Source organism: Panthera tigris, chromosome A3 (assembly GCF_018350195.1).
Source record: "Panthera tigris isolate Pti1 chromosome A3, P.tigris_Pti1_mat1.1, whole genome shotgun sequence".
Taxonomy (NCBI): domain Eukaryota; kingdom Metazoa; phylum Chordata; class Mammalia; order Carnivora; family Felidae; genus Panthera; species Panthera tigris.
The window spans coordinates 10,220,032-10,248,018 of NC_056662.1; the positions used below are offsets into that span (position 1 = coordinate 10,220,032).

At 47.2% G+C, this 27,987-nt stretch overlaps 1 long non-coding RNA gene across 1 annotated transcript; it reads right to left on the reverse strand.

Moving 5' to 3' along the window:
* Positions 1–23,166: 23,166 nt before the first annotated feature.
* Positions 23,167–27,915, reverse strand: LOC122236948. The gene is made up of 3 exons (XR_006215127.1): positions 27,889–27,915; positions 26,644–26,798; positions 23,167–23,343 (listed from the first exon to the last, which is right to left on the reverse strand). It is a non-coding gene; the product is annotated as an uncharacterized LOC122236948 (long non-coding RNA).
* Positions 27,916–27,987: the final 72 nt, after the last annotated feature.

Genomic DNA, 27,987 nt, shown 5'->3' on the forward strand with positions numbered 1-27,987 from the left:
GTGTTGTCAGCACGGAGCCCAACTAGAGGCTCAAATGCACAAACCATGAGATAATGACCTGAGCCGAGATCAGGAGTCAGACGCTCAACCAACTGAGCCACCCAGGCACCCCATGAAAGAAAAATCACTTTAATCGATTGTCCACTTGGGCAGCTTCTGAGACCTTCCCCAACTGATTAAGCGGAATTTAAAGGGTCAGTGGTGGTAAATAGCAGCAGTGATTATTTCCTAATGAAATGAAGCTAGTTTGGCTATTTGCTCATCAAGCGACATGAGAATTTTTTCTGACCTGTTAGCCCATCCCGGCGCCGCGCGACAACACGTCTTTTGAGAATGCAAACAGGCGTGAAAAGAGGAGAGATTCGAGGTTCTCCACATTAATTCTCTTCACTGGCCCAAACAAGTTTCCGGTGGGGATTTCAATTAACAGAGAGAAAAACATAGCCCCGCACAGGCCTTTCCTCAACGGATGTGCTTCTAGATGGGTTCTCACCGGTGCAAGGCAGGGGTGGATGGTTTGAATTTGGGAAGGTCCACTGGAAGGTCACTGGATCTGCTATTGCTCTAGTCCCTTGAGCCGGAGGCGCAGGGTCTCTGAGTCTCCTGCCCACTCGGGCTCCAGGACCAGACCTCTGAACTACATCGCGAACCCCTCCATCGCACCTCGGTGCAATACTGCCATTGTCTCATCTGTATGGTGGAGGGACCTTCCTCACTGGTCTTCCCCTCCTCTCCCACTCCCTCCAGTGGGTTCTCCAACTGTAGCCAGAGGAGAACTGACCGAACCCAGAGCGAATCCCCTTGCACGAGTGCCCCCTGCAAGACGGTGCAGACGTTCCCGAATGACCCTCACATGCTGGCCTCGAGGCCTTCCCACGTCCGTGACCGTCTTCCTCCCCAGGCTCGTAACTGGGCCCTCCTCCTGGCTCAGCATCCTCTGACGCCAAGGGCTTTGGTTCCTTTGCTCACCCAACTACCTAGAAGACCATGCCATTTCCCCTCTGCCTAGAACGTTCTTCCTGCCCGCCTCACCCAGTGACTTCAGCCTACAGGATTCAGCTCAGAGGTCCCCTCCCCGGAGAAGCCCTCTCGCACTAACCCTACCTCCTCCCAGTAGCACCCACATCGTTTCTTCATAGCAGTCGTCCCGGATGTGATGGCATCTCTCTACGTCTTTGGGAGTGACTGTTTGACATCCGTTTCCCTACAATAGAGCCTGGACTCCACGAGGACGGGTAGCACGTCTGTTCTTGCTTATTGTTGTGCCCCAGTGCTAAACACGGGGCTTGGTATGTGACGGGCAGTCAGGTAATAATTTTGTTGTTCAAAGAAAGGAGAAGAGAGGACTCGGGGCATGTTGGCTGTTGATGTTGTTGTCGACACTGTTGCAAACATGAGTCGGGGAGGATGTCGAGGGAGGTGACAGAGGGGGGCAGCTTGGGTTGGGACGGCGAAAGGGGCCAGAAAGCTCAACTGGAGCCTTTCTTCGCGGCTGGACCAGAAAGTGGGATATCAATGGCACCTCAGACGCTACCTGGGGTGATTGAGTCTTGGCAGGGCTATCATTTGACAGGGAAAAAGGAGAGCCCCTGCCTGTATATCAAGGTAATATATTGACTCCGGCCCACCCACAAAGAATTGAGTAAGACTCAACCAGACTCAAGCAATCTTAGGCAACGAGCGTGGAGTGGTAAGAAAGCACCACTCAAGGGTCATTTGGATCAGCCTTGCAGGTCATCCCCCCCAAGTTACGGACCAACCCTGACCTCAGTCTGGAAAGATGGTGATAATCAGAGGTCCCACCTCAGGGCGTATGGCAGAGATTAGATTGGTCAGTGCATCGATAGCATCAGGCATCGGTAAGTAATTCAGGAAGTGGGATGTCCCATTGTGCAAGCCGGTCCTGAGCCGCAAAGGACAACCTGGCGAGGCCGAGTGGGAAATCAAGCAAAGCAAGACTGCAGGGGAGGTCAGTTAGGACCTGTAAGGTGAGGGGTGGGCCCAAAACTCTGTTCTAACAGGACCGACTGAGCACCGACATATCCGGCCCCAGAATGCGGAGACCTGATGGTTTATCCAGTGTTTCTTTCTTTCCCCTCATTTGTTTTGTTCGCCACCATAGTCTCAGTGCCCGGAACAGTGCCTGGCATGGCGCGTGCGTCTTGTGCCCCGGGTACCCGTCTTGCCTCACACTCGATCCCGGCCTGGCCGGGCACATGGCAGGTGCTCCATAAATAGTTGCTGAGTGAATGACTCCAGATACGTAGAAACAACCAGATCTCTGAGTTAAGATTTGCTCCCAGATGTTTTGACCTCAGGTCGGAGCAGCCTCAGGCTAATTTGGTGACAGTTTCTCTGATCTTTGCCTCCCAGAAAACAAACGTTATGATCACCAGCACTTCGGTGATACTGTTGCTCTCCGGCCCGTCTGGAACCTTGTATCTCTGTCTTCTACAGTTCTCGCCAGAACATCTGAAGGAACTGTATTTGCTTTTCATGCGCCACCATTGTGAAATAGGTCATGCGAGCAAATGAGAGAAAAAGGAGAGAGAGACGATTGGCTACCGTTGTGGAAGATAATTTCCATGTAGAAAAGATAATACAAGGGCCAGCCTCATCAATGTTTTAATCCTGCTCTGACCGGCTTGCCAGCTAATTCAGTTCCGCACCTGCCCTTTACATCAAAAGCAAGGTTATGCTGTTTGAAGACTTTGGGACCTGTCCCCTTTGCATTCCTGAAAGTTTCTTCGTTTTCTCCTGTTTGTTTTAAATGTTTTTTTTTTTGAAAAAAAAAAGCTTCTCAAATTTAATTTTTTTTTAACTGTTACATTTCTATCTCCGCAGAAGGTTTTGGAAAAATATTCAGGGTCGCCTGGATGGCTCAGTCGGTTAAGCGTCCGGCTTCGGCTCAGGTCATGATCTCGCGGTTTGTGGGTTCGAGCCCCGCGTCGGGCTCTGGGCTGGCAGCTCGGAGCCTGGAGCCTGCTTCGGATTCTGTGTCTCCCTCTCTCTCTGCCCCTCCCCAGCTCACGCTCTGTCTCTCTCTCTCCCTCAAAAATAAATAAACACATTTTTCAAAAATTAAAAAAAGAAAAGAAAAACATTCACATCGTCAAATAGGTGATACATTCACATGATCCAAAACCTAGACAGAATCGGCATAATGGGAAGATGCCCCCAGGTCTCCTCCCTCCTCCACCCAGGCCCTCCCCATAACCTCCATTCTTGCAGGGCGTTGCCATGCAAGTAACTCCCCCTGTTTCTTTGACATACCATAGCCCGCTGTGCACATTCTTTCCCCCTGCAGCTCGCTTTTTTTCTCTTTGTCACGTTACCTTAAAGATCATTTCATATCTGTTGCTAGGAGCTTCCTCATTCCCCCTTTTTTTTTTCAAGTGAGCTCTGTGCCCAACATGGGGCTCGAACTCACAACCCTGAGATCAAGAGTCACATGTTCCTCTGACTAAGCCAGTCAGGCACCTACCTTTCTTTCTTTCTTTCTTTCTTTCTTTCTTTCTTTCTTTCTTTCCTTCTTTCTTTCTCTTTCTTTCTGTCCCTCCCTTCGTTCCTTCCTTCTTTCTTTCTCTTTCTTCTTTCTTTTTTCTTTCTTCTTTCCTTCCTTCTTTTTCTCTTTCTTCTTTCTTTCTGTCCCTTCCTTCCTTCTTTGCTTCCTTCTTTCTATCTTTCCTTCTTTCTTTCTTTCTTTCCCTTCCTTCTTTCCTTCCTTCTTTCTCTTTCTTTATGTCCCTTCCTTCTTCTTTCTTTCTTCTTTCTTTCTTTCTTTCTTTCTTTCCCTTCCTTCTTTCTTTCTTTCTTTCTCTTTCTTTATGTCCCTTCCTTCTTCTTTCTTTCTTCTTTCTTTCTTTCTTTCTTTCCCTTCCTTCCTTCTTTCTTCTTTCTTTCTTTCTCTTTAATCGAAGTGGGTTGACTCTGCTCCCACTTTCTTTGAAACAACCACATCATATTCCATTGCACGAACGAACCATAAACTCCAATCCTCTGTTGATGACTATGTGCGTTGCTTCCTATCTTTTGCTATTTAGACCACATGTAATCTGAAACTCCCAAGATATCTTAGATATTTATGCACACATATTTCACCCCCTCATTTGTGTTGTGATGAAATGATACATGTTCATTATTTTAAAAAATTCAAGCAGTACAGATGTATATAAAGTAAAATTCTGCCTCTATAAGATACAATAATAACTCAGCCCGAGTTCTTACTTGCTGGAGTTTTGTTTTTGTTTTTTTTTTAATGTTTATTTATTTTGAGAGAGTCCAAATGAGGGGAGGGGCAGAAAGAGAGACCGAGAAGCCCAAGCAGGCCCTGTGCTGTCAGCCCAGAGCCCAACTTGGGGCTCAATCCCACTAACTGGAAGATCATAACCTGAGTGGAAATCAAGAGTCAGATGCTCAACCAACTGAGCCACCCAGGTGTCCCTCTGAAACTTACTTCTTTAAAAAAAAAAAAAAAATTTTTTTTGAGTGTTTATTTTTGAGAGAGAGAGAGAACAAGCAGGGCAGGGGCAAAGAGAAAGGGAGACACAGAACCCGAAGCAGGCTCCAGGCCCCGAGTCGCTAGTCCAGACCCCAACGCGGGGCTCGCACTCTCGAGCGGTGAGATCACGACCTGAGCTGAAGTCAGACGCGTCACTGACTGAGCCACCCAGGCGCCCCTGAAACTTGCTTCTCAAACGTAATAATAAGTATCGGGCATTTTTTTCCTATCGCCACTTACAGTTTTAACCCTTCGTTTTAAATTTGGTTTTATTCTTAACAGTTGTATGGCATTCTAGAATGTGACCAAAACACACTGTCTTTAACCATTCTTCTATTGATCTGGCCAACGTTTGAAAATAATTCCTCTCATAAGGAACATTTGCAGCACGTTACGAAGGATGAACACAACATGAGAAAGGAGGACGGCCATGCAGCAGTCGTGAGGAAGGAGCCCACTGAGGGCCGTCGATTGATCAGGGAATTAGGAGGGTAGCACCTTAACCAAGGGGTCAGGGTGAACATCACTAATAAGACACGTGGACAAGAGGAAGCCCTGGATAAGATGCACTGGAAAGGACACATCCCTTCTGTAGCATTTTTGCCGAAAAGGCATAACCTCTTTCGAATCATGAGACGTCCGATAATCTCAAGCTAAGGGGCGTTTTAGAAAATAAGTGATGGGTGTTCTTGAAACGTGTCAGAGTCGTGAAAAACAAGGGAAAATGGAGGAGCTGTCACAGATACAGTGGGGGATCCTGTCTTGGACCCTGGAAATGGAAAATGGGGGAAACATCAGTGGGAACACTGCTGACATTGGAATGAAGTCTGGAGCTTAGTTCATCGTATTGTATCCGTGTCACTAGTAACGTGCTGGTGTTAATTTCCTGATTTTGGTCATTGAGTTGGTCATGTCAGATCCCGGCACCTGGGCGGCTCAGTCAGTTGAGCATCCAACTCTCGATTTCGGCTCAGGTCATGATCTCAGGGTCGTGAGATCAAGCCCTGCGTTGGGCTCCGTGCTGAGCATGGAGCCTGCTTATTATTCTCTCCTCTTCCCTCCCCCTGCCCCCCGTCTCCCTCTGCCCCTCCCCTGCTTGCTCTTTCTAAAAAAAAAAAAAAAAAAAAAAAAAAAAAAATTGTAAGAGATGTTAACGTAGGGGAAAGTGGCGAAAGGTATAAAGGAATGTCTATAGAGGCACCTGGCTGGCCCAGTCGGTGGAGCGGGCAATCCTTTTTTTTTTTTTTTTTTTTAATGTTTATTTATTTTTGAGAGAGAGAGAGACACACACACACAGAGTATAAGCAGGGCAGAAGCAGAGAGAAGGGGAGACACAGAATCCGAAGCAGGCTCCAAGCTCTGAGCTATCAGCACAGAGCCCGACGTGGGGCTCAAACCCACGAATTGTGAGATCATGACCTGAGCCAAAATCGGAGACTTAATCGACTGAGCCACCCAGGGGCCCCAGAGTGTGCAATTCTTGGTCTCCAGGTTGTAAGTTTGAGCCCCATGGTGGATGGAGGGATTACTGAAAAATAAAATCTTTAAAAAAAGAAAAGAAAAGAAAGGAATCTCTGTGATGTTTCACAACGTTATTTATTATATAAATTGAACATAAAACAATACTATATACACGTGTATATGTATAGTTAAAGACACATAAATAAAAGTATAGATACGTAAAAAGTGGATGGGAAGGATTCATTTTATTTATTTGTTTGTTTGTTTGTTTATTTATTTATTTATTTATTTATGTTTAGAGACACAGAGAGAGAGAGTGAGCAGGAGAGAGGCAGAGAGGGAGAAAGATCCTAAGCAGACTCTACGCTCAGTGCAGAGCCCAACACTGGGCTTGATCTCATGACCCTGTGATCATGACCTGAGCTGAAATCAAGAGTCGGGTGCTCAACTGACCGAGCCACCCAGGGGCCCCTGGAAGGATTCATTTTAAGTACGCAAGAGTAGCTCTGTATGACAAAGAAGGACATGGGATTAGAGATGAAGGGGAAGAATTGTAAACCAATATTCTACTCCTGCATATGGGTCCTGTACATACACTTGCATGTGGGAAATTATGTATAAAATGATAGATACACTCTCCCCTCCCCCTCCAAGGGCACTGCTTATAATCACAAAATACTACAAACAGCCTAAATACTTAGATTGAGGGTTCTGATCCCGTTAATCCTGGTCCATCACATGGTGAAATGGTATGCACCTATTAAGTAAAATGGAGTCACTCCATGGGCGGGGCTATGGAATAAATCCCAAACTAGTTGTTAAATGAAAACAGCAAAAAGCAAGACAAGTACGTAAACAGAAAGGCAAGTCTGCGCGTCCGTGGACTCTCACTCTCAAAGGAGACACAAAGAAACTACTCCCCGAGGGACCTAGTGGGAGGGAGGATTTGGTGGCTGGGGCATAGGGAGAGGGAGACCCTCTTTCCCTGTTACACCCGTTTGAACCTTTTCAATCTGCTAACACTTTCAGTGCGTAAAGAAGTAATAGATTTTAGAAGAGTCCTCGTGCACAAACCCATGATGAAAGCATGAAAGGAAGTGCACGGTCAGTTCATTATGCGCCCGGGAGGTTCCTCAGAATCAATCCAAAGGCTCAGTGACAATGTGTAGTTGATAACACCAGTGAGCATCCGTCGATAGGCCCAGCCTCTGCTCCAATTAGCTCTGTGACCGTCAACAAACCATGGCACCTCTCTGCGTCTCGGGGTCTTTGTCTGTAAGATGGAAACAACAGTGTCGCCCTCCCTGCCGAGGCCTTGGGAGGATGACTATGAAATTGAGATCGTGCGCAAGCAGCATTTAGAACTGCCTGGGCCCAGAGTGCACTCCTTTTTTTTCTTTTTCTAAGGAAATGTTTGGGCACCTGGTCGGCTCAGTTGGTGAAGCGTCTGACTTCAGCTCAGGTCATGATCTCACAGTTCGTGAGTTCGAGCCCCGGATAGGACTCTGTGCTGATGGCTCAGAGCCTGGAGCCTGCTTCGGATTCTGGGTCTTCGTCTCTCTCTCTCTCTCTGCCCCTATCCTGCTTGCCTCTGTCTCTCTCTCTTTCTCAAAAATAAATAAACATTTAAAAAACATTTTTTAAATTTTTTTAAAGTTTATTTATATATATATTTTTGAGAGAGAGAGTACAAACGGAGGAGGGCCAGAGAGAGAGAGAGAGAGAGAGAGAGAGAATCCCAAGCAGGGAGCCCTATGTGGGGCTTGAACTCACAAACTGTGAGTTCATGACCTGAGCTGAAAAGAAGAGTTGGACGCTTAACCGGCTGAGCCAGGCGCCTAGGCGCCCCCCTCCCCCAGGAAAATTTTTAAATAAGGGACATTTTTTTAATTTTTTTAAAGTTTATTTATTTATTTTTGAGAAACAGAGCACACAAGTGGTGTAGGGACAGAGAGAATCCCAAGCAGGCTCCCCGCTGTCAGTGCAGAGCCCCAGCGGGGCTCGAACCCGTGAACCGCAAGACCATGACCTGAGTCCTCACGTTTAACCGCCTGAGCCCCCCGGGTGACCCCCGACCCCCCAGAGCGCCCTCCTTATGACTCCACCTCATGTTCCTTCTGCCACCTCTAAGCATTTCAAACTAGATTGACTTCAGGAATCCAAATCACCGAGTGTTAGGGGAGAGAAAAAGGGTGCTTCGTTTCAGGGATGGTTCAAGAAATCTGCCTGTGGTGGGGCTGCTTTAGGCTTTCCCTCTCCACCTTCTCCGAAGAAAGAGCTGGAGATTTGAGGTTTCTACAGGCTGTGCAGATTGCCTAAGGGCCGTTGGGCCGGGGCAACCCTCGGTCATTCATTCTCCTCCTTTCAGCCTGTTCCTGTGTTTATACTACCTTGTTTAGCTTAATGCACATCCCAAGATTACCCCTAATACACATCCTCAGAAATGTTTATGGAAATTCTTTATAAGCAAACGGCTTTATTTCCCTTGAGTAGCTGCAGATACAAAGCAGGGGTCACTTTTTTTTTTTTATTGACAGGCTTAAACACCTCCTGATGCCCCGGGCCCCCACCCGGGGTGGGTCTGTTACCCCAGCCCACCCACGCTTACATCGTGGGATTCCACAGTTATGACAGGCCAATGCTTGCCCACTCTGGATCCGTCCCGGATTCCCAGCCCCTAGCCATCTTTCCAAAGCAGGATCTTGGCGGTTCTTTTAGACATCTGGCTCTTTCCTCTGCTGGTGATTTTGTGCAGGTAGGGGGAGGAAGAGGGAGGAGAGAAGCACACATTATTCTGTATTTGTTTCCCCCCCCCCACCCCTCCCCACATCTGTTAATGTCAGGCACCGTTCCAGGCCCCGCAGATTCAGCAGTGAGCAAGTGACAGCATTGGCTACCAGAGAGAGAAATTGCATTCCGATGACAGAGGCAGATCATGGGGAAACACGCAAGTACATAAACATGGTAACTCCTGAGGGTGATAAGTACTGTGGGGACAATAATAGAAAAGGAGGCAGTTAAGAGCTGGGGGAGCAGGAGAGCCAAGCTAGCCAGGGAAGGGTGGCCAAGGAGGACCTCGACGAGGAGGCAGTGTTCAAGAGGACACCTGAGAGGTGGGGAGAAAGCCAGAGTTCTGGGAAGGGCATTCCACGTGAAGGGATCAGTAAGTGCAAAGGCCCTGGGGCTGGAGTCACTTGATACATTGGAAGAAGAGCGAGAAGGCACATGTGGATGTGCGGACGGCAGTGATCAGGGAGGAGAGTAGGAAGTGACATTGGCCGGGCAGACACAGACCAGTTTATCAGGGCCTTGGAAGCTAGAGCAAGTGCATGTGGATTTTGTTCTATTTCTTTTTCTTTTCTTTTCTTTTCTTTTCTTTTCTTTTCTTTTCCTCCCTTTTCTTTCTCTCTTTCTTTCTTTCTTTCTTTCTCTTTCTTTCTCTCTCTCTTTCTTTCTTTCTTTCTTTCTTTCTCTTTCTTTCTTTCTTTCTTTCTTTCTTTCTTTCTTTCTTTCTCTATCATCTTTCTATCTTTCTTCCAGTAGATTTTGTTCTAATTTTAATGGAAACCTACCAGGAGCTTTAAGCAGGGAAAGACATGATGTGATTTGTGTTTTTAAAGGATCTCTTTGGGGGCGGCCTGGCTGGCTCCGTGGATAGAGCATGCCACTCTTGATCTCAGGGTCGTGAGTTCAAGCCCCACCTTGGGCATGGAGATTACTTAAAAAAAAAAAAAAAAAATTTCATGGGGCTCCTGGGTGGCTCATCTCTCTCTCAAAAATAAATTTTTTTAAAAAGATCTCTGCAGCTCCTGTATAGAGGATGATTAGTATGGGAGAGAGTGAAATAATAATACTTAATTTAGGAGGTCACTGTTAGCTCAAGAGATTGTCCAAGAGAGGATGGTGATACAGCTCCTTCTGACATCTAACTTGGGGAGGAGGACAGAGAGTGTCCTAGGAGAGAGAGCAGTCGGGCTCACTGATGGCATGAAATGGAGGTGATAAGAAGGCAGGAAGGGGCGCCTGGGTGGCTCAGTCGGTGGAGCGTCTGACTTTGGCTCCGGTCATGATCTCACGGTCTGTGAGTTTGAGCCCCAAAAGTCGGGCTCTGTGCTGCCGGCTCGGAGCCTGGAGCCTGCTTCAGATTCTGTGTCTCCCTCTCTCTCCGCCCTTCCCCCGCTTATGCTCTGTCTCTCTCTGTCAAAAATAAATAAACATTTAAAAAAAAAGAAGGAAGGAATCGTGGATGGTTGAGCAAGGGGGGGTGGGCATTTTCATAGATGGGTAAGATCAGAAAAGGAGCCAACTGAGTGGGGACACCTGTAGATATCCAAATGCACATGGCACCCAGAGGTCTAACTCTTGGACATTAATAAGAGAAAGGCCCCAATTCATGCAACATCTGTCACGGGCCGGGCACTTTGGAAACATTCTCACACACGTGGTTTCAAAACCATCATCCTGAGAAGCAACGTGGCAGGATTATCTCCATGTGTTAGATGAGGAACTGGAGACACTGGACAGTTTAAGTAACTGGATTTGAACTCTGACACATCGGACTCTGTGGTGGGGTAAATTGTCTACCCTGAAAAGACATACACTGTAGTCCTGTCTCCACGATCTCAGAATGTGACCCTGTTTGGAAATAAGTTCTTCCCAGAGTTAATCAAGTTAAAATGAGGTCATTAGGGTGGGCCCTTGTCCAATATGACCGATGGCATTTTGGGGAAATGTAGACACAGAGACCTGATAGAGGGAAGACTGTATGAAGAGACATGCGGAGAAGACAGGCTTCTAGAAGCCAAGGAGAGAGGCCTGGAACAGACCCCTGCTTTGCAACCCGCCCCCCCACGCCCCCAAAGAACCAGCCCTGCTGAAACCTTGACCTTGGACTTTTCCGGTCTCCACAACTGTGAGACAACTCATTTCGGTGGCTTAAGCCACTCAGTCCGTTATAGCAGAACGTCAATTAATTAAGTTAATTGATGTGAATTTTGAGAATCCTTGCCTTAGAGAAGAGCTTCATTTACACACACTCCCAAACTCTACTGCCAGACCCTAACACCCATGCTCTTCAACTGCTAAGGCATGTCACGGTTTCTCATGGAACTCTCTATCTTCTCTGCTAACACAGATGCTCTCTGGACAGGTGGAATCACGAATAGCTTGCTTGTATCTCTGGTACCTGATGGGTGAAAGGCGCCTGCCTACGTGACATCAAATATTTGGTGTTTGGCCACCGTCTTGAGCTTGACCTCTCTGTGGCAAGGACTGCCTTCCACGGGGACAGGGAAGCCATCAGGATATAAAGGCTCAAAGCTCCTGTAAGACTTTGATTTCTGACCATCCTATGACAGCTGTAAGTGGGTCCGTTCCGGGGTGCCAGCAAGAATTAGAGGCTTATCCAAATAGGCTAACTGAGGAGTGTTTAATTAAGGGGATGTTTAGAAAGGTGCAGGTAGGGTGTGGAGGGTTGAGTGGCACCCTGGAGCTCCCGGCAGCAGGGGGCCCTTCCTTCCCTCCTCTAGGGCCTGAAAAGGCAGCAGGAAGTGACCTTGCGAGAGCTGTGGGAGAGGGTCACCCCACGGGAGCTGTGACTTCAGTAGAGGGGCACAGCCACCGCTCAGTCCAGCAGGCCGGGGAGTCAATACCTTGTCCTCACTCTCTCCTAAACTCACATCTCCGGCCCCTGCTCCCTCTTGGCCCAAGCCAGCAAAAACCCCGGTGTCGCAGGAGCTGGAGAATGCCGTCCCCGCAGCTCAGCAGGAAGGAGAACACGGAGAGTGGAACAGCAAGGGCAGATAGAATATTCTGCACACTCAAGATGTCCACGCGGCTCACACCGGGTGAGTCGACAGACCCCATTTCTCGAAAACCATCCAATCCCCGCTGGTTATTTATGTCGCTAGCCTTTCGCAAGAACCACATAAAATATTTTACATGCTTTTAAAACTCATAAATGTAATGAAGCCAAGATGTTTCAGCAAATGTGCTTGACAGACAAATCCTGCCGAAGATCCGCTCTTAGCCGATGTCGGGACCAAAGGCGATCTCATGACCTGCAGAACGTCTGACATGCCAACCAATAAATTCATCCCCTGGCCCGCGTGGCTCCCAAGACGTCCAGGCTGTCACTACATCTTGAGAAGGCGTCCGTTCCTTCATTCGCTTCCTGCCGGCTTGCAAGCATTTACTACTCTTTAAAAACCGAATCTGGAAATTCGAAGTTGGAAATGTATCAGTTTGCAAATGCAAAGAGAGATCCCTGCACTTGGGCTGGGCCTGATGCACACAACCTCCGATACGGGCTGCCTGAGACATTAATAACAACTCGTGTGTCCAAAACCCGGGTCGATCATTTCGAGGGGCTCAGCGAAAGAAGATCAGTAACCGTTTAACACAAAGTCTGGTATGCGAAAATAGCTCATTTGAGTGATACATCACGTGTCAAGGATAGTTCTGGCCTGTTCCGTGTAGTGACCCCATTCATCTTCCTAGTGGATGTAAAATGCATGTTATTCTTCCCATTTTGCAGATGGGTAAGTGCGGACCAGAGGCAGCTGAATCAACTGGCCTGGGGCCACACAGCTGGCAGATGGCGCCAGGAGTCCAGTCTAGATAGTGTGATTCCAGAGGACGTTTTCAGCCTCTGTGTAATGCCACCATGATGAATGAAGGATATTCTTGGGAAAATAGTTTAGGGCAGTGGCACTTGTGGATGGCATGGGTTTAAGTGTTCGATAAACGGGTATTGATGGTATATGTGGAAACTCAGTCTTTAAATCTGGAGCTCAGGCTGAGCCGCGGTTCTGATACGTGAGTGTACCCAAAGGCACACGCAGGGCACTAGGGATCCAAGACGGGGTCAACCGGGTGTGGCCCCCCGCACTCGGCTGACACCTACCGTCTGGAGAAGGAAGAGAGACCTTAGTCAAGTAAACTCACAAATAAAGCAACATTGTAACCATGATAAATGCTAGTGGAGAGGTGTCCAGCTCTCCAAGGGCCATGCGTGAAGGAGCCTATTCTAGTGGTGGCCGAAGGGGAGACAAGACTGAGTTTAGGGCTCACGTTTGAGTCATTCACAAGATTAGGGAAGGCAGAACGTTTCAGGCAGGGAGTTGCAAAGGCACTGTGGTACGGGAGAAGGTCTGAAAAGAAGCTGGTGGAGGCTTGGAGGCTGAAAGTGAGGCGGTCAGGAAGATTTGGTAAGAGCTGTGACTTCTCTCCCTGGGAAAAGAATATGCAGGCGTGCACAAAATGTTTTACACGGTGGCAAAGGGTTTGTGGCCCCATCCCTCGGACCTTAGACTGTGGTTAAAAATTGTTGTGTTGGGGGCGCCTGGGTGGCTCAGTTGGTTGGGCGCCCGACTCTGGCTCAGGTCGTGATCTCGCGGTCCGTGAGTTCAAGCCCCCGCATGGGGCTCTGTGCTGACAGCTCAGAGCCTAGAGCCTGTTTCAGATTCTGTGTCTCCCTCTCTCTCTGACCTTCTCCCGTTCATGCTCTGTCTCTCTCTGTCTCAAAAATAAATAAATGTTAAAAAAAAAAAAAAATTGTTGTCTTGGGGGGTGGGAGGGAGGGGAGGGTGGGTGATGGGTATCGAGGAGGGCACCTTTTGGGATGAGCACTGGGTGTTGTATGGAAACCAATTTGACAATAAGTTTCATAGTTCAAAATAAAAATTGTTGTCTTAGGGGTGCCTGGGTGGCTTAGTCAGTTAAGCGTCCGACTCCTGGTTTCGGCTGAGGTCATGATCTAACAGTGCACGCTGACAGTGCAGAGTCTGCTTGGGATGGTCTCTCTGTGCCTTCTCTCTCTCTCTCTCTCTCTCTCTCTCTCAATAAATAAATAAACTAAAAAAAAAAAGAAGAAGAATATTGATTTAAAAAAAAAATCTCGGCCTTAGAGAAGAGCTTCATTTACACGTACAAAGGGCTCAAAAACTCTGACCTAGAAACGAACATTTGTATCACAATAGCTGGTGATATTAAGTCACCTGATAAATTAAGCAACAAACTTCCTTGCCCCCAGTGCAGATTTTTTTCAGCCACACCCACGAGACTTCAAGCACAAACACTAAAGAACAAAAGAATAGAGGAAAGCGGGGAGGAGGCTGAAATACAGAGGATATTAGAATATAAGCATAACACAGGAGATGGCAGAGTCCCGAAATTCTAGAAAGAGATTTTTTTTTTCCCCACGCCCTCAGATGCTTCCTGTTTGATTCTCCAGCTCAGACACCAGAATGGTTTGAGGCGACTGGCTTAAGGTCCTGCCTGAAAGCAGAGGCAAGAAGCGGGTGCTGGCTGCAATTGACGGGCCAAGCTCTCGAACGTTCAAATGCAGGTGCAGGTTCAAATGCAGACTCCGGGAACCCGGGAAGGTCCCTTGACCTCTCTGGGCCTTTTGTTTGCTCATCTGTAAAACGGGTCGAACGGTAGGTCCTTCCCGCTCGCTTCTTCCTCCTTTCTTGCTCACTCCGGGATTTTCTCCTATTTCTGCCAAACCGGGCAGTGCCGGTTCTCACCCCTGCTTGTGAACAACACTCTTGCCAAGATGGCTCACGGATTCCCTTGCCCTAGCCCCAGAAGCACAACCACAAATTAAACCACGCTCCACTTTCTCTAGGCCCTAGAGCCTTCCGTCCTCAAGTATCTGAACATCTCCCCTTCCCCACCTAGCGCTCCAAGGAACACAGGAGGGGGACTCCGTCAGAAGGGGGGAAGCCCAACTTGCCCAACCGAATGTGTAAGCCCAGTTATTCCTGGATGCACTCATTCATTCACAAACAATTCTCAAGCATCTACTGTCTGCCCTACACTGTAGCAGGAGGTGGGGATACAGCCATGAGGACACCGGACAAAGGCAGGGAGCCTAAATTCTAAGAAGGAGACCATGGGACATGAATAAATAAATGGCAAACACTTAGGACAGGGTGGGATGGTGCCACGCAGAGAAACTCAAGCAGGACCAGGGACAGGAAGTCTATGGTCAGGAGGATCTTGAAGGCAGCAGGATGCTGTTGCCCAGGGGGGTGGTCACAGAAGGTTCTGGAAAAGGGACATGAGTGCAGAGACTCCGGGAAGTCAGGCACCTGGCCACGTGGGTCTCTGCAGCAGGTGTGCGTAGCAGAGGGAAAAGTGAAACAAAGGCAGGAGCCTGGCTGCAGGACTTGAGCAAAGACCAGAGGGGACGGGCAGCTGAGCAGAGTGGGGACGAGGCCCCAGGCAGATGAGCCAGAGCAGAGCAAGGACCCTGTGGGGAGGGATTTCCTGCCTCGGAAGGTCTCTGGCTTTGCCCATCTCCGTAGCTTCTTGCCTCCTGTTGAAGGTTTCTTGGGTTTCGATTTACGACATTGGCAGGTGAGCCCAGAGCCCCTCCCTTCACCCCTAGGAAAATACCCCAAATTTGGCATGCAATGTTAGATGACACAAGCACCCAGGGAACCTATGGAATTTTTTTTAATGGAATTTTTTTTAATGGAATTTTTTTTTAATGTTTATTTTTTTTGACAGAGAGAGAGAGACAGAGCATGAGCAAGGGAGGGGCAGAGAGAGAGGGAGACACAGAATGCGAAGCAGGCTCCAGGCTCTGAGCCGTCAGCACAGAGCCCGACGCGGGGCTCGAACTCACAGACCGCGAGATCATGACCTGAGCCGAAGTCGGACGCACAACCGACTGAGCCACCCAGGCGCCCCACAGGGAACCTACTTATGGATCACAGCGCTAAGATTATGAGCCCCAGAGTTCATGTCTCATTTACGTGGGTCATTCAAAATCTTGGCCGCCATGTTGCAATTTACAAAAGGCAGATCTTCTGTTTTCCCAACAACTGAGCAATTCATTTGGAAGTGGATTATTCTCCTGTAACAGGTGGGATCTTGGGCCCCCCCTACAAGTAGGACGAATGGTGTAGAAGAGAGGAGTATAAAAGGGGATAAATAACAAAACAAAGGCCACTCTCCCTCCATCCTGTCTGAGTGTGGGGCTGACCAGCGCCATCACTGAAGGAGCATACCTCACCCCCAGAAGTCAAACGCATAATCTCATTTAATCCTGACAACAACATCCCTGTGAAGCAGGAACTCTGTTCCTCCCCCTTCACAGTTGTAGAAACGGGGGCTCAGAGAGGTGCCGACCAGTGCCCAGCTAGCCAACGATGGAGGCTCTGACCCCCAACTGCCTAATTCCAGAGTCTGGCCGTCTCCAAGGCCGAGCCAGGGTCTTGCAACCTTCTCCCGGTTTGAGTGTCCAGACCCTCCTCATTTCTGATCTTCAGACTCTTCAAGCTCCTTCCTGCCTTGGGGCCCTTCCTGTTTTCAAGAACATTCTTCCCTGAGCTCGGAGCGGTCACCCATGAACATCCCAACTCAGGTGGCCTCCACCTCCAAGCCAGTCTCGTATTATCTTACCCTGTTTATTCCCTTCATGACCTAGAGAACAATCTGGACTTATTTGGTGTATAATTTACTTGTTTATTGTCTGTCTTCCCCACTGGGTCGTGAGCTCCAAGAGGCAGGAGTTCTATTGCTGAATCGTGGGGCCTAGAACCTTGCCTGCCCCGTGAGTTGTACAAGGAAGCAAACGGATGACTGACAGGCAGACAAGCTGACCCAAAGCCTGCATTGGCTGCTTCCAAGGTGTGTGCCCTGGGACACATCACAAATTTCCCCATCCTTGGTTTCTGGCTCTATAAAATGGTAATAGTGAAATCTGTTTCTCAGAAACGTGAGGACATTTACATAAGGGCACATTGCCTTCAATTTAGTTGGAACCAGTAAATACTGGTCTTTCCTGATAAACTCTTCTCACGGGACCCGCCCTCCAGAACCTTCTCCCACACCTCCCAACCACACCCAGTCTTTTATATTCCCTATAAAAATATCCCAGAGGTATACAGGGCTTTCTGCAGAGCTATGGAATTTCCTATCAGGGGTCAGACATGAAGGGCAATCGCAGATTTGTTCAGAGTCAGTTAAGGCTGTGTGGGTCTACGCTGACCAAATGAACCCATTTCTGAAACTAAATTCACTGTTTCTGACTCACCCTCTCTTGCTATGTTCTCTGTCATGGTGAAAGATGCTATCAATTTCAACCTACCCCCTCTCTCCTCCCGCCCACCAATTCATTCAAAAGCTAACATTTATCTAATACCTTTTGGGCAAACACCACAGGGCTTGACTCACAGCCAGATTGTTGTTAAGTTCCTACGAATTGGGCACCAATGATCATCCTGAGGTCAACAATGACAACTAACATTTAGGGCACCTGGCTGGCTGGGTAGGTAGAGCATGCAACTCTTAAGCTCAGGGTTGTGAGTTCAAGCCCTACGTTTGGCATTCAGCTTGGAGCCAACTTGAAAAATAAAAGTCATAAAAATTAAAAAAATTAAAATAAATTAAAAAGCTAAAAAAAACTCTGACAGTTGCTGAGCATTTCCTCCACTGAGAGCTCTTTGAACATAGTCCAGAGGTCAGAAAACTTTTCCTGTAAAGGGTCAGATGAAACATGTTAGGTTTTGCAGGCCAAGAGGCAAAACTGAGGATATTCTGCAGATTCTTCAAGAGGGGGGAAAAAAAAAGATTTTCACAAATTTTCTTTTTTTTTTTAATTTTAAAATGTTTATTATTTATTTTTGAGAGAGAGAGAGACACACACACACACAGAGTGAGAGCGGGGGAGGGGCAGAGAGAGACAGAGACCCAGACTCGGAAGCAGGCTCCAGGCTCTGAGCCGTCAGCACAGAGCCCGACGCGGGGCTCGAACTCACGGAGTGTGAGATCACGACCTGAGCCGAAGTCGGACGCCCAACCGACCGAGTCACGCAGGTGCCCCGACCCTTCGCTCTTTGAAACCGTGAGATCCTGACCCAAGCCGAAGTCGGACCCTTGACCGACTGAGCCACCCAGGCGCCCCTTGATTTTCACAAATTTTCAACGAATGAAGTACGAAACATAATAATAACTGATTATAATTTTTCCTAATACAGATCTACTGATGAAAAGAATGGAATTGTGTGGGACGATAACATTCTGTTTGACTGGGGTTCAAAGTACATGTTTCTCGTCCCCAAATGGACGGTGAATGTTCATCTGTAAAGCTTGCTGGTCACGCACAAAGAAATGTCAGGTGGACTTGGCCTTCAGGCCGCTTGATCCCTGGTACGGTCCTGAGGAAGTTGCCTAGTTCTGAATGTTGGCCTAAGACCGTGAGACCCTGGGCAGGTCACTTACTTTCCTCGTATCCTCATCCTCACCTGGAAAATGATTATGATAATAATAATTGCCCCCCAGGATAAATGATTAGATACATGCGCAGTGGTTAGGACCGTGCCGGACCCCGAATAATTCCACAAATCCAGTTACTTCTACGACCCGATCTGCACCCAACCCCCAACCCCCAACTTTCTCCAGTGTCTTCTGGTCTCTCATGGCAAAATCTCCCTTATGCTCATCCTTTCCTCTGAGTGTCCCCCCCATCCTTTTGTTCTAAGCAACCCTTGGTTCTGCCCTGGGGACACTGCTTCCCCTCCAGCTGTCTCAACGCCACCATCCTGGAGTTAGGTTACGCGAGCTCCTTGCTTATTCCCTCAATTACCCCTTTTTCCTCCTTCAAACCGTTCAGCCCACTGGGGGCCCAGGACTCAGATATTCGTGTCCACACCCCCTCCCCACTACATCCTCCGCGCACCCCTGAGATCCTGCCCCTCGGTATCTCGCTCACCTGTAAGGATTCTTGGCGTTGTCTATACCTATGACGAGGGTCCTTTGCGTGGCCTGGGTGCTGAGTTCCGAGGGGGCCTGGCACACACCCTGTGCTCAGACTCTCCTCGTTCCCGATAATGACCTCACCCCCAGCACCCCAGTTTCAAACCTCTCCCCCTTCAACGTCGTCCCAGTATCTTTCTAGCTCAGTCCCTTTGAGACCCCAAGCCCACCGGTTCCTTGCCCTTCCCATAACTTCTGCATCTGCTGGCCCTCACCGTTTTCCTCGTCACCCCTTCCTGCCCTGCCAGGCGTGGGTGCTGTTCTGCCCTACACACCCGACCTTCACCCTGAACACCCTTGCTCTCTTCTTCCTCTGCTGGCGTAACCCAGCCCGGGCTACATCTGACTCTTCGCTCCTTCTGCGCCTTCGTGGAAACAGCCGAAGACTCAGGGAAGAAACACACAATCCTGAGAACTTTTCTTCAAATGTGCCACCACCCACGTGGGCCCGGTCCCCTCCCTGCGTTTCCCTCTTCCATTCATGTTCCCGGTCTCCTGGAAGACCGCTTCCCCCTTCCTTTCTCAGCAACTCTCCCTTCCTTACTCTTTCTTTCTTTCTCTTGTTCTTTCTTTCTTTGTCTTTCTTCCTTTCTTTCTTTTGTTCTTTTTCTCTTTCTTTCTTTCTCTTTCTCTCTTTGTCTCTTTCTTCCTTTTGTTCTTCCTCTCTTTCTCTTCTTTCTTTCTTTCTTTTGTTCCTTCTTTCTCTTTCTTTGTCTTTCTTTCTTTTGTTTTTTCTTTCTCTTTCTTTTTTTCTCTTTCTCTCTTTCTTTGTCTTTCTCTCTTCCTTTCTTTCTTTTGTCCTTTCTCTTTCTCTTTGTCTTTCTCTCTTCCTTTCTTTTGTTCTTTCTCTTTCTTTCTTTTGTCCTTTCTTTCTCTTTCTCTCTTTGTCTTTCTCTCTTTCTTCCTTTTGTTTTACCTCTCTTTCTCTTTCTTCTTTTTTTCTTTCTTTTGTTCTTTCTTTCTCTTTCTTCTTTCTCTTTCTTTCTTTTGTTGTTTCTTTCTTTCTCTCTTTCTTTGTCTTTCTCTCTTCCTTTCTTTCTTTTGTTCTTTTTCTTTCTTTCTCTTCTTTCTCTTTTTCTTTCTTTCTTTTGTTCTTTCTTTCTTTGTCTCTCTTCCTTTCTTTCTTTCTGAGAGAGAGAGATTGTGAGAGGTAGAGGGAGAGAGAGAGAGAGAGAGAGAGAGAGAATCTTAAGCAGGCTCCATGCTCAGCACAGACATGGGGCTCTATCTCACAAACCTGGGATCACAACCTGAGCTGAAATCAAGAGTTGGATGTTCAACCGACTGAGCCCCCCAGGTTCCCCGTCCACGGAGTCGCTCTTGATGACTGTCCATCTTTATGTTGCCCCAACTCAGTGGTCAGCCCAGGGCGTGTCTGCCTTGACAGACAGTGGATCGGCCCCTCCTTACGAGGCACGTTCCTTTCTCGGCTTCCTGGACGGCTCACTCTCCGTCCTTCTGATTCACTGGCTCCTCCTTCCCGGGCACCTTTGCACGTTCCTCCTCAGCCTCCCTCCTTTCAAGTCAGGAGGTCCCCAGGCCTCAGCTTTGCACTTGTCTCTTCCTTATCTCCCTCCCTCAGAAGGTCCCAGCCGGTCCTGCGGCTTCAAATACCATCTCATGCCGTTGTCATCGGACTCCTGGGCTTCACCCCTGAACTCCAGACTGATCTATCCTCCTCCTGATAGGGCTTTTCAACTTGAATGTCAAATTGGCATCTCAGACATAAGTCCCGAGTGAGTGAAGTCTCTCGTTCCAGGCTGGGAAATCGGCTTCTCCCACAGCCTTCCCCGTTCGTGCACACGGCACTTGCCTCCTTCCGGGTGCTTGGGGCACAGCCCTAGGAGTCACCCTTGACCTCCCTGTCTCATAGCAAGCCCTGTCAGCCAAACAATCACGGCACATCCCTCAGTCCAAGTGCTTCCCCCCCGGCCACCACTTCTGCCTGGATCCCAGCCTCCATCCTGTCCCTCCTGGACTACTGCCCGGGCATCCTCCCTGCCCTTCCCCCATCCACTTTCCCCACCCCCGCATGCCCCTGTCTACCGCGGCATATTCAGAGCTCTCCTAAATCTAAGGAAGACGTGTGATTCCTCTGCTCAAAACCCTCCAACAACTTTTCATCTCACTAATGAAAAAAAAAAATGTTCTTTCAAAAAACAAAAAGAGGGGGAGGGTTGTACTGCTATGGTCTTAGCATTAAGATGAAGCCTAGTAAATATTTCAACTCTTAGATGGTTTTGGTGCAGGCCGATTAAGACTTCCTTAAGCGTTCTACTCATCACCGCTTCTGAGTTCTGCTTCGCCTCCTTGAAATGCCCTAGTATTTGTTGGGGTATCTGTCTGGTAAGGTGCCACTGTGAGAAGACCCTTAAAATAAATGGACAATGACAGCAGCTTTTGTTTGGGAGAAAAATGCATATATAAAGCCTGGAAAAAGATGCTCGGTCTCACCAATCATTAGGGGACTGCAAATCAAGACCACAATGAGATCCTGCCTCACACCTGTCAGATGGTTACTGTAAAAAAAAAAAACAGAAGGCAAAAGAGGGGCACAGGGCTGGCTCAGTCAGAAGAGCATGCGACTCTCGATCTCGGGGTTGTTTGAGCCCAACATTGGGTGTGGAGATTACTTACATAAACACACACACACATACATACGCACACAGTAACACATGCTGGTGAGGATGCAGAGAAATGGGAACTGCCATGCACTGTTAGTGGAGGGAGGGGCACGTGGAGAGTTATGATCTAATGGGAATAGAGTTTCATGGAGTTTCAGTTACTCAAGATGGAAACACTTTTGGAGCTTGCACAACAATGTGAATGTTCGTAATGCCACTAAACTGTACGATTAAAAAGGATTAAGATATTGAATTCTATGTTATTGTATATTTCACAATTTTTTTCATTGGAAAAAAAAAAACACACACACACAAAAAATCTAGATTACTAAAGCCATACAACTCCACCCCCATGACCTCTCACTTTACTCCAGCTCCACTGGCCTTTTTAAGCTTCTTCAAACACGTCAAACATGTTCCTGCCTCAGGGCCTTTGCACTGTCTGTTGCCTCTGCCTGGAATGCTCTTCCCATAGTTATCTGCCTGGCTCACCTCCTTCATGTCTCTGCTCACATGTCTTCTTATCAGTGAATCCTTTCCTGACCACCCTACGAAAAAGCATCCACTGACGTTCTCTATCCCTTTACCTTGCTTTAACTTTTTGCAGCCCTTGCTTTTGACATATATTAAAGGTATTTGCTTATGCAATGGTGAATGTGATGACCACGGCCCCTGTCATGTCGTGTCTAGTCTGGAAGGGGATGTGTCCTCATTTATGCCTTTCATGACTTCAACTCACTCCCAGCCCCATTCTAGGTAGAGTCCATGTATCACGGATCACAATTTTTAAAAAATGTTCATTTATTATGTATTTTGAGAGGGTGGGGGAGAGGCAGAGAGAGAGGGAGAGAAAGAGAATCCCAAGCAGACTCTGGGCTATCAGCACAGAGCCCGACATGGGGCTCAATCTCATGAACTGTGAGAGATCATGACCTGAGCTGAGATCAAGAGTCAGACACTTAAGGGGCCCCTGGGTGGCTCAGTTGGTTAAGCGGCCGACTTCGGCTCAGGTCATGATCTCGCGGTCCGTGAGTTCGAGCCCCGCGTCGGGCTCTGTGCGGACAGCTCGGAGCCTGGAGCCTGTTTCGGATTCTGTGTCTCCCTCTCTCTGACCCTCCCCTGTTCGTGCTCTGTCTCTCCCTGTCTCAAAAATAAATAAAACGTTAAAAAAAAATTTTTTTTTAAGAGTCAGACACTTAACTGACTGAGCCACCCAGGTGCCCCTACATAGGTCCGTTTTTGCATGAGCCCACAATGCTGATGTTAAGCTTTCACACATATGAGATTGTGACTCTTTGAAATTTTCATCTCTAACATTCTGGGCACCTAGCTCAAGTCCTGGTACACAGTGGGCAAAAGGATGACTCATTAAATGGAGGCATGAATGACCTAGTAAATCAAGTAATTCTGATCCCCGAACTAACACATGTATTGTGGGTCAACTTAATATTATGAGAATCCTCAGATAAATATTCCTGCCCGAAACAATGTGTGTGATGATGGTAGATGTTTCCTGAACACCAGTTATATGCCCTAGACTTTACTGAAGAGGCAATGCCATAAGCAGACATTAGTCTCCCCACAGAGACCACAAGCAAACAAGACATGGAGAGACTGAGACAGCCTGGACAGAAATTGCAAGGGCAAGACCCACACCGAAGTCTGTCTTCGTGGGCTTGTCCACGTCGTGGCTTTCACGCATTAACTCTGAGATCACCTGGGGGGTGAGAACTGAATGAAAACTGTCTCGTTCTTCCCTGTGCTTAACTCCCGTTCTGTTTCCTTGGAATAGGATTCCTTCTTTTTTGCCGTCTTTGCTGTATTCCCCTGCACTCATCATGCCGCTGTATTTTTCTTCTTTAACATTTGCCTCCTTCTGCTCTTGGGTGCGTCCTTGGCTTCGCCCCCACCTCTCGCCTCCACTTTGGTATCCCCGGTCCTTCGGTGAGCCAACCGGACGGGGACCGGGCCGTTTGTTGACCTCGGAGTCTGGGATGAAAAAAAAAAGAAGTTAAAATCTCCCCACACATTAAAACAAAGAAAAGAACATTTTATATTCCCTTTCATGGTCAAAAGATGATCCTTTCTTCCCGTTCACAAAATCCATTTAGGTGTTTATAGACCAGTTATCTTAACAATGACTGTCCTTTGCTTTTCTCTCTGTGCCAATTAACATTCTTAATTGCCTCGCTCCAACGGTCTCACTTTTTGTGTGTTGGGGAGAATTCCCTGACAAGTTTATTTTCAATTATAATTTATATTGCAAAGACGGGGAGATATTTATGACAGTAAACTTTCCTGCGTGCTGGGCTTTTAGCTCTCTAAAGGTTTGTTATAATAAAGAACACTTGTGGCAAATTTACAGAAGTGCCTTCTCGGTGATTTTTTTTTTTAAAGACAGAGTTCAGAACAAGCACTTTTGGGGAGAGGGAGGCAGTATTTGTGTCTGGTAGATTAAAAAAAGCAGGAGAAACCTTTAGAAAAGGTTGCGGGTGCCAATACAGAAATGTTTTCAGTAAAGAATGAATCAGAACTGCTAAAGAAGGAAATGGAGTGGAAAAGCGTTTTTCGCTGAAAAGTTGTTCAATCAATTGAACCTTCAACTTGCTTTTGAAAATCTATATATTTCTCCTGTCCGGTTACGAAATATGTGAGTGTCCTGATAAGCATGTTTATGGGCTTAGCCATTTAGCTTGATCACTCATGTTACCAAGGCACACGTCTTGCACAAGAGCCCGCAAAGGGAGTAAGATAGTATTTGGAAAAAGCTCTTGAAGGGTTGTGAATCTGTGAAATACCAACATTCGTTTCAGAAAAACTCAGGACATGAGGCCGCGGGGAAAGAAATCCAAAATTTGAACAGAGCTGTATGCACAGGAGGTTCACCGAAGTATTATCCGTAATAAAGGCAAACAATTCGAATGTAATAACGGGCGCTGCTGAGGCAAATTAAGAATTCGTTCACAGAGTGAAAAATTGCATTGTAAAACACATTTACGGTGTGTTTGTTTTTTAATGTGGTGGGAAAGGCTTGTGGCACCCTGGTTCAGTGAAATAAACAGAACGCCGGACTCTATTTTCAAATTGATCTCGATTGTGTTACAGGTATGATATTCATGGAGGAAAGATTAGAAGAAAATTCACTAGAATCTTATCTTTTTCTGATCTACAGAGGAAGCAGATAAATTACTCAAATCATCCCACAAGCGAATATAAGATTGCGGTTGTGCAATCCTTGAGGGAAAAGGCAAGAATGCAGGGGTTTGATTTAGTTGGGGGAGGTGAAGAAGGCTCCCCTGGAAAAGATAAAAGGATTTGATTGTGATTTCGCATTTTAAATTGTATTAGAAGATGTTTTGCTGTTAAAAAAGAAACAAACGTATCAGGTGGGTGCCATGGTCTTGAAGTCATACTTCCTATAGACCTGGTTTTTCAACTCTGGCACTATCGACACTTGGGATCAGATCATTTCTTGTTGGGGGTGGGGGGTGGCGTCCTGGGCATCGGAGGCTGTTAGCAGGATCCCTGGCCTCTACCGTCTAGACGCCAGTGGCACTCTTGAGTTGTGACAACCCAAAACCGGCTCCAGACATTGCCAAATGTCCCCTGGTTGGGGAGAGAGAAAAATCGCTCCCCCCGTCCCCATTGAGAACCTGTGCTGTGGACTCAGAGACCCAACATTCTCTCCAGCACGTGAGTGCCTGAGATTGACCTCAAGATCTGCATGCCTGGACTGGAGTGAGCTAGTCAAGTGGCTGAGGCACATAAGTGGCCGTCAGATCCACTCTCCAACTGAAGAATCTGCAGGGGCAATTCTCCTTGCTGCACTTCATTCCTGCTTTAACGAACTCTCTGGAGTATTAATACTTTCTCTTTTTCTTTTTGAATGTACACGTACAGGCTTCCATATATTAGCAGCAACTAGGAAGGCTCATTAGAGCAGGAAATTGTTCGATACCAATTTGGGATTGATAAAATGGCAACAAGCAGAGAGATATCAAAACGAGGGAGGGGGACTATCATTAGTTAAGTGGTGATTATCGCAATTAGCCAGACTTTGCAGCCATAAATCATCCCAACGGAGGGGCTCCGGGCCAGGACACTCAGAAAAGTGGACATGTGGCCCCATCATAAAGCCCTCGCGGTGAATTACAAGCATGATTTCTTAAGCGATTTTAGCTCGACTTCTAAATCTCCAGAATTTGAAGAGTTCCTTCCAGAAATAAAGCCTTCCAGGAGGCAGGCAGATATCAAATCGATGAAAGTCGGCTGCCTCCAAGAGGCTGAGCCATGCTGAGAATACTTCCGGAATCCAAACCTTACATTTCCCAAATTAAAGCAGCTGGGGTGACCATGCCGGTCCACATGGCCGTTTCCTGGCACGAATAATTAGAGACCCAAAGGGGCATACTTTTGCAGTCGTAGATCATGATTTATGGACACACCAGCCTTGCACTTCAGCCTTTTCAAGCTTGCGATGCTGGGAATCCCACATAGGAAAAAACCAGCGCCGTACTTATGGCCCTTTCAATTACAGGGATAACCAACTATCTAATCGCCTTCTTCAAAACAGCTTCTATTAGGTATGCTTTACATGTCATAAAACCCACCGGTTGGAAGTTTGATACTTTGTAATAGAGTACTACAATTGGGCAGCCATCACTTTGCAATTGCCTTTTTCCCCCCAACTGTGAGAAAACAAAATAAAATTCTTTAACCTAAAGATGGTAAAAGTTTACTATCTTCACTGTCTTTAGGTGCACTGCTCAGTGGTATTAAGAACATTCACATTGCTGTGCAATCTCCAGATCTGTCTCCGTCTTGCAAAACTGAAACTCCGTACCCATTAAACAACTAACTCTCCATCCCCCCCCCCCCACTAAGTACCTCATATAAGTGGAATCAAATGGTATTTGTCTTTTTGTGACCAGCTTGTTTCCTTTAGTATGATGTCCCCGAGGTTCACCCATGTTGGAGCAGGTGTCAGAATTTCTTTCATTTTTAAGGCTGGATGATATTTCTTTGTATGTATATACCACATTTTACGTATCCATTCATCTGTTGATCAACCCTTGGGTGGCTTCCGCCTTTTAGCTATTGTGGATAATGCTGTTATCAACATAGGCGTACAAAGATCTCCTCACGTCCCTGGTTTTTGGTTCTTTTGGGCACATACCCACAACTGGAAATGCAACGTCATATGGTAATTCCGTGTTTGATTTTTTGAGGAACTGCCATACTGTTTTACACGTAGCTGTACTAATTTACATTCTCACCAACAGGAATTACCTTTTAATACTTTATTTTGAAATTCTGGCCTGCAGAGTCATTGGCCATGGACGGATTCATTCATTATCACTTATTGTGACTTCTGTGTTCCATTGCCATGGCTAAGCGCCAGGAAATCGGTGGCGAAGGGGTCTGCCTTAATGTCATGGCTTGCACTGTGGAAAAAACAAGCAACAGACAGATATACAATGAAATCTATAATCATACATTTTGAACCATGCTATGAAAGAATTAGAAGATAAGTAGTTGAGACCCGATTTGGATGAGGAAAAGTGGGTGGTAGGCAGGGAACTCTGCACTGAGGCTGGACGCTTAGTAGGGGAGGGCCGGGTGAAGCAGACGGGGGAAGTTTTGCAGAACAGGGTAGATGCACTGACTGCAACAGGGACCTACACCCTTTAACTGGACAGTCATAGCATTCACACATCCGGCTTATACTTGTCGCTCTGAGCTTGTTTTCCCATCTTGAAGCAGGAATAAAAAAGGATTTTAATGAGGAGGCCATAGGATTATGTATCCCGAAGATTCTCATTGACAGTAAAGCCTCGGTTTTCATAGAGCGCCTGCCTGAAAGACAGGACAAGAAATGAATTTCCCGGGGCACCTGGGGGGCTCAGTCGGTTAAGCATCCGGCACTTGATTTTGGCTCAGGTCATGATCTCACGATTGGCTTCGTGGGATCGAGCTCCACGTCAGGCTCTACGCTGATAGTGAGAAGCCTGCTTGGGAGTCTCTCTCTCCCTCTCTTTCTGTCCCCCAGCCCCCACCCCCGCATGATCTCTCATTCTCTAAGTACATAAATAAATAAATAAATACATAAGCAGTAAAAACAATAATTTCCCAACAATTTCTGCCTGGGGCAAACAGTGAGAATGATTGGATTATATAAACCCAGTCACCTAATGAAAGCTTAATATCTCTTGCTTTGATCTTTTTTTTTTTTTTAAGATTTATTTTATTTTGAGAGAGAGCAAGAGTGGGGGAGAGGAGCTGAGGGAGAGAGAGAGAGAGAGAGAGAGAGAGAGAGAGAGAGAGAGAGAATCTTAAGCAGGCTACACACTCAGCATGGACACCAACTTGAGGCTCAATCCCACAACCCTAAGATCATGACCTAAGCCTAAATCAAGAGTTGGACACTCAACAGAGTCAACGGGGGGCCTCAATCCTTTTTTTTTTTTTTCCTAACTCTGGTCCCACCCAGGTCTTTTGGTTGTTTAAGGAGTATTAAATAATCAGAAAAATTACCTTTGATTAGGGAGTTGCCCATAGTCCTGCTGTCTGCATTTACCCTCTCTCTGCTCTGCTCCGGTGGCTTTACCTACTGCCCCTGGCTCTTCGATGCAG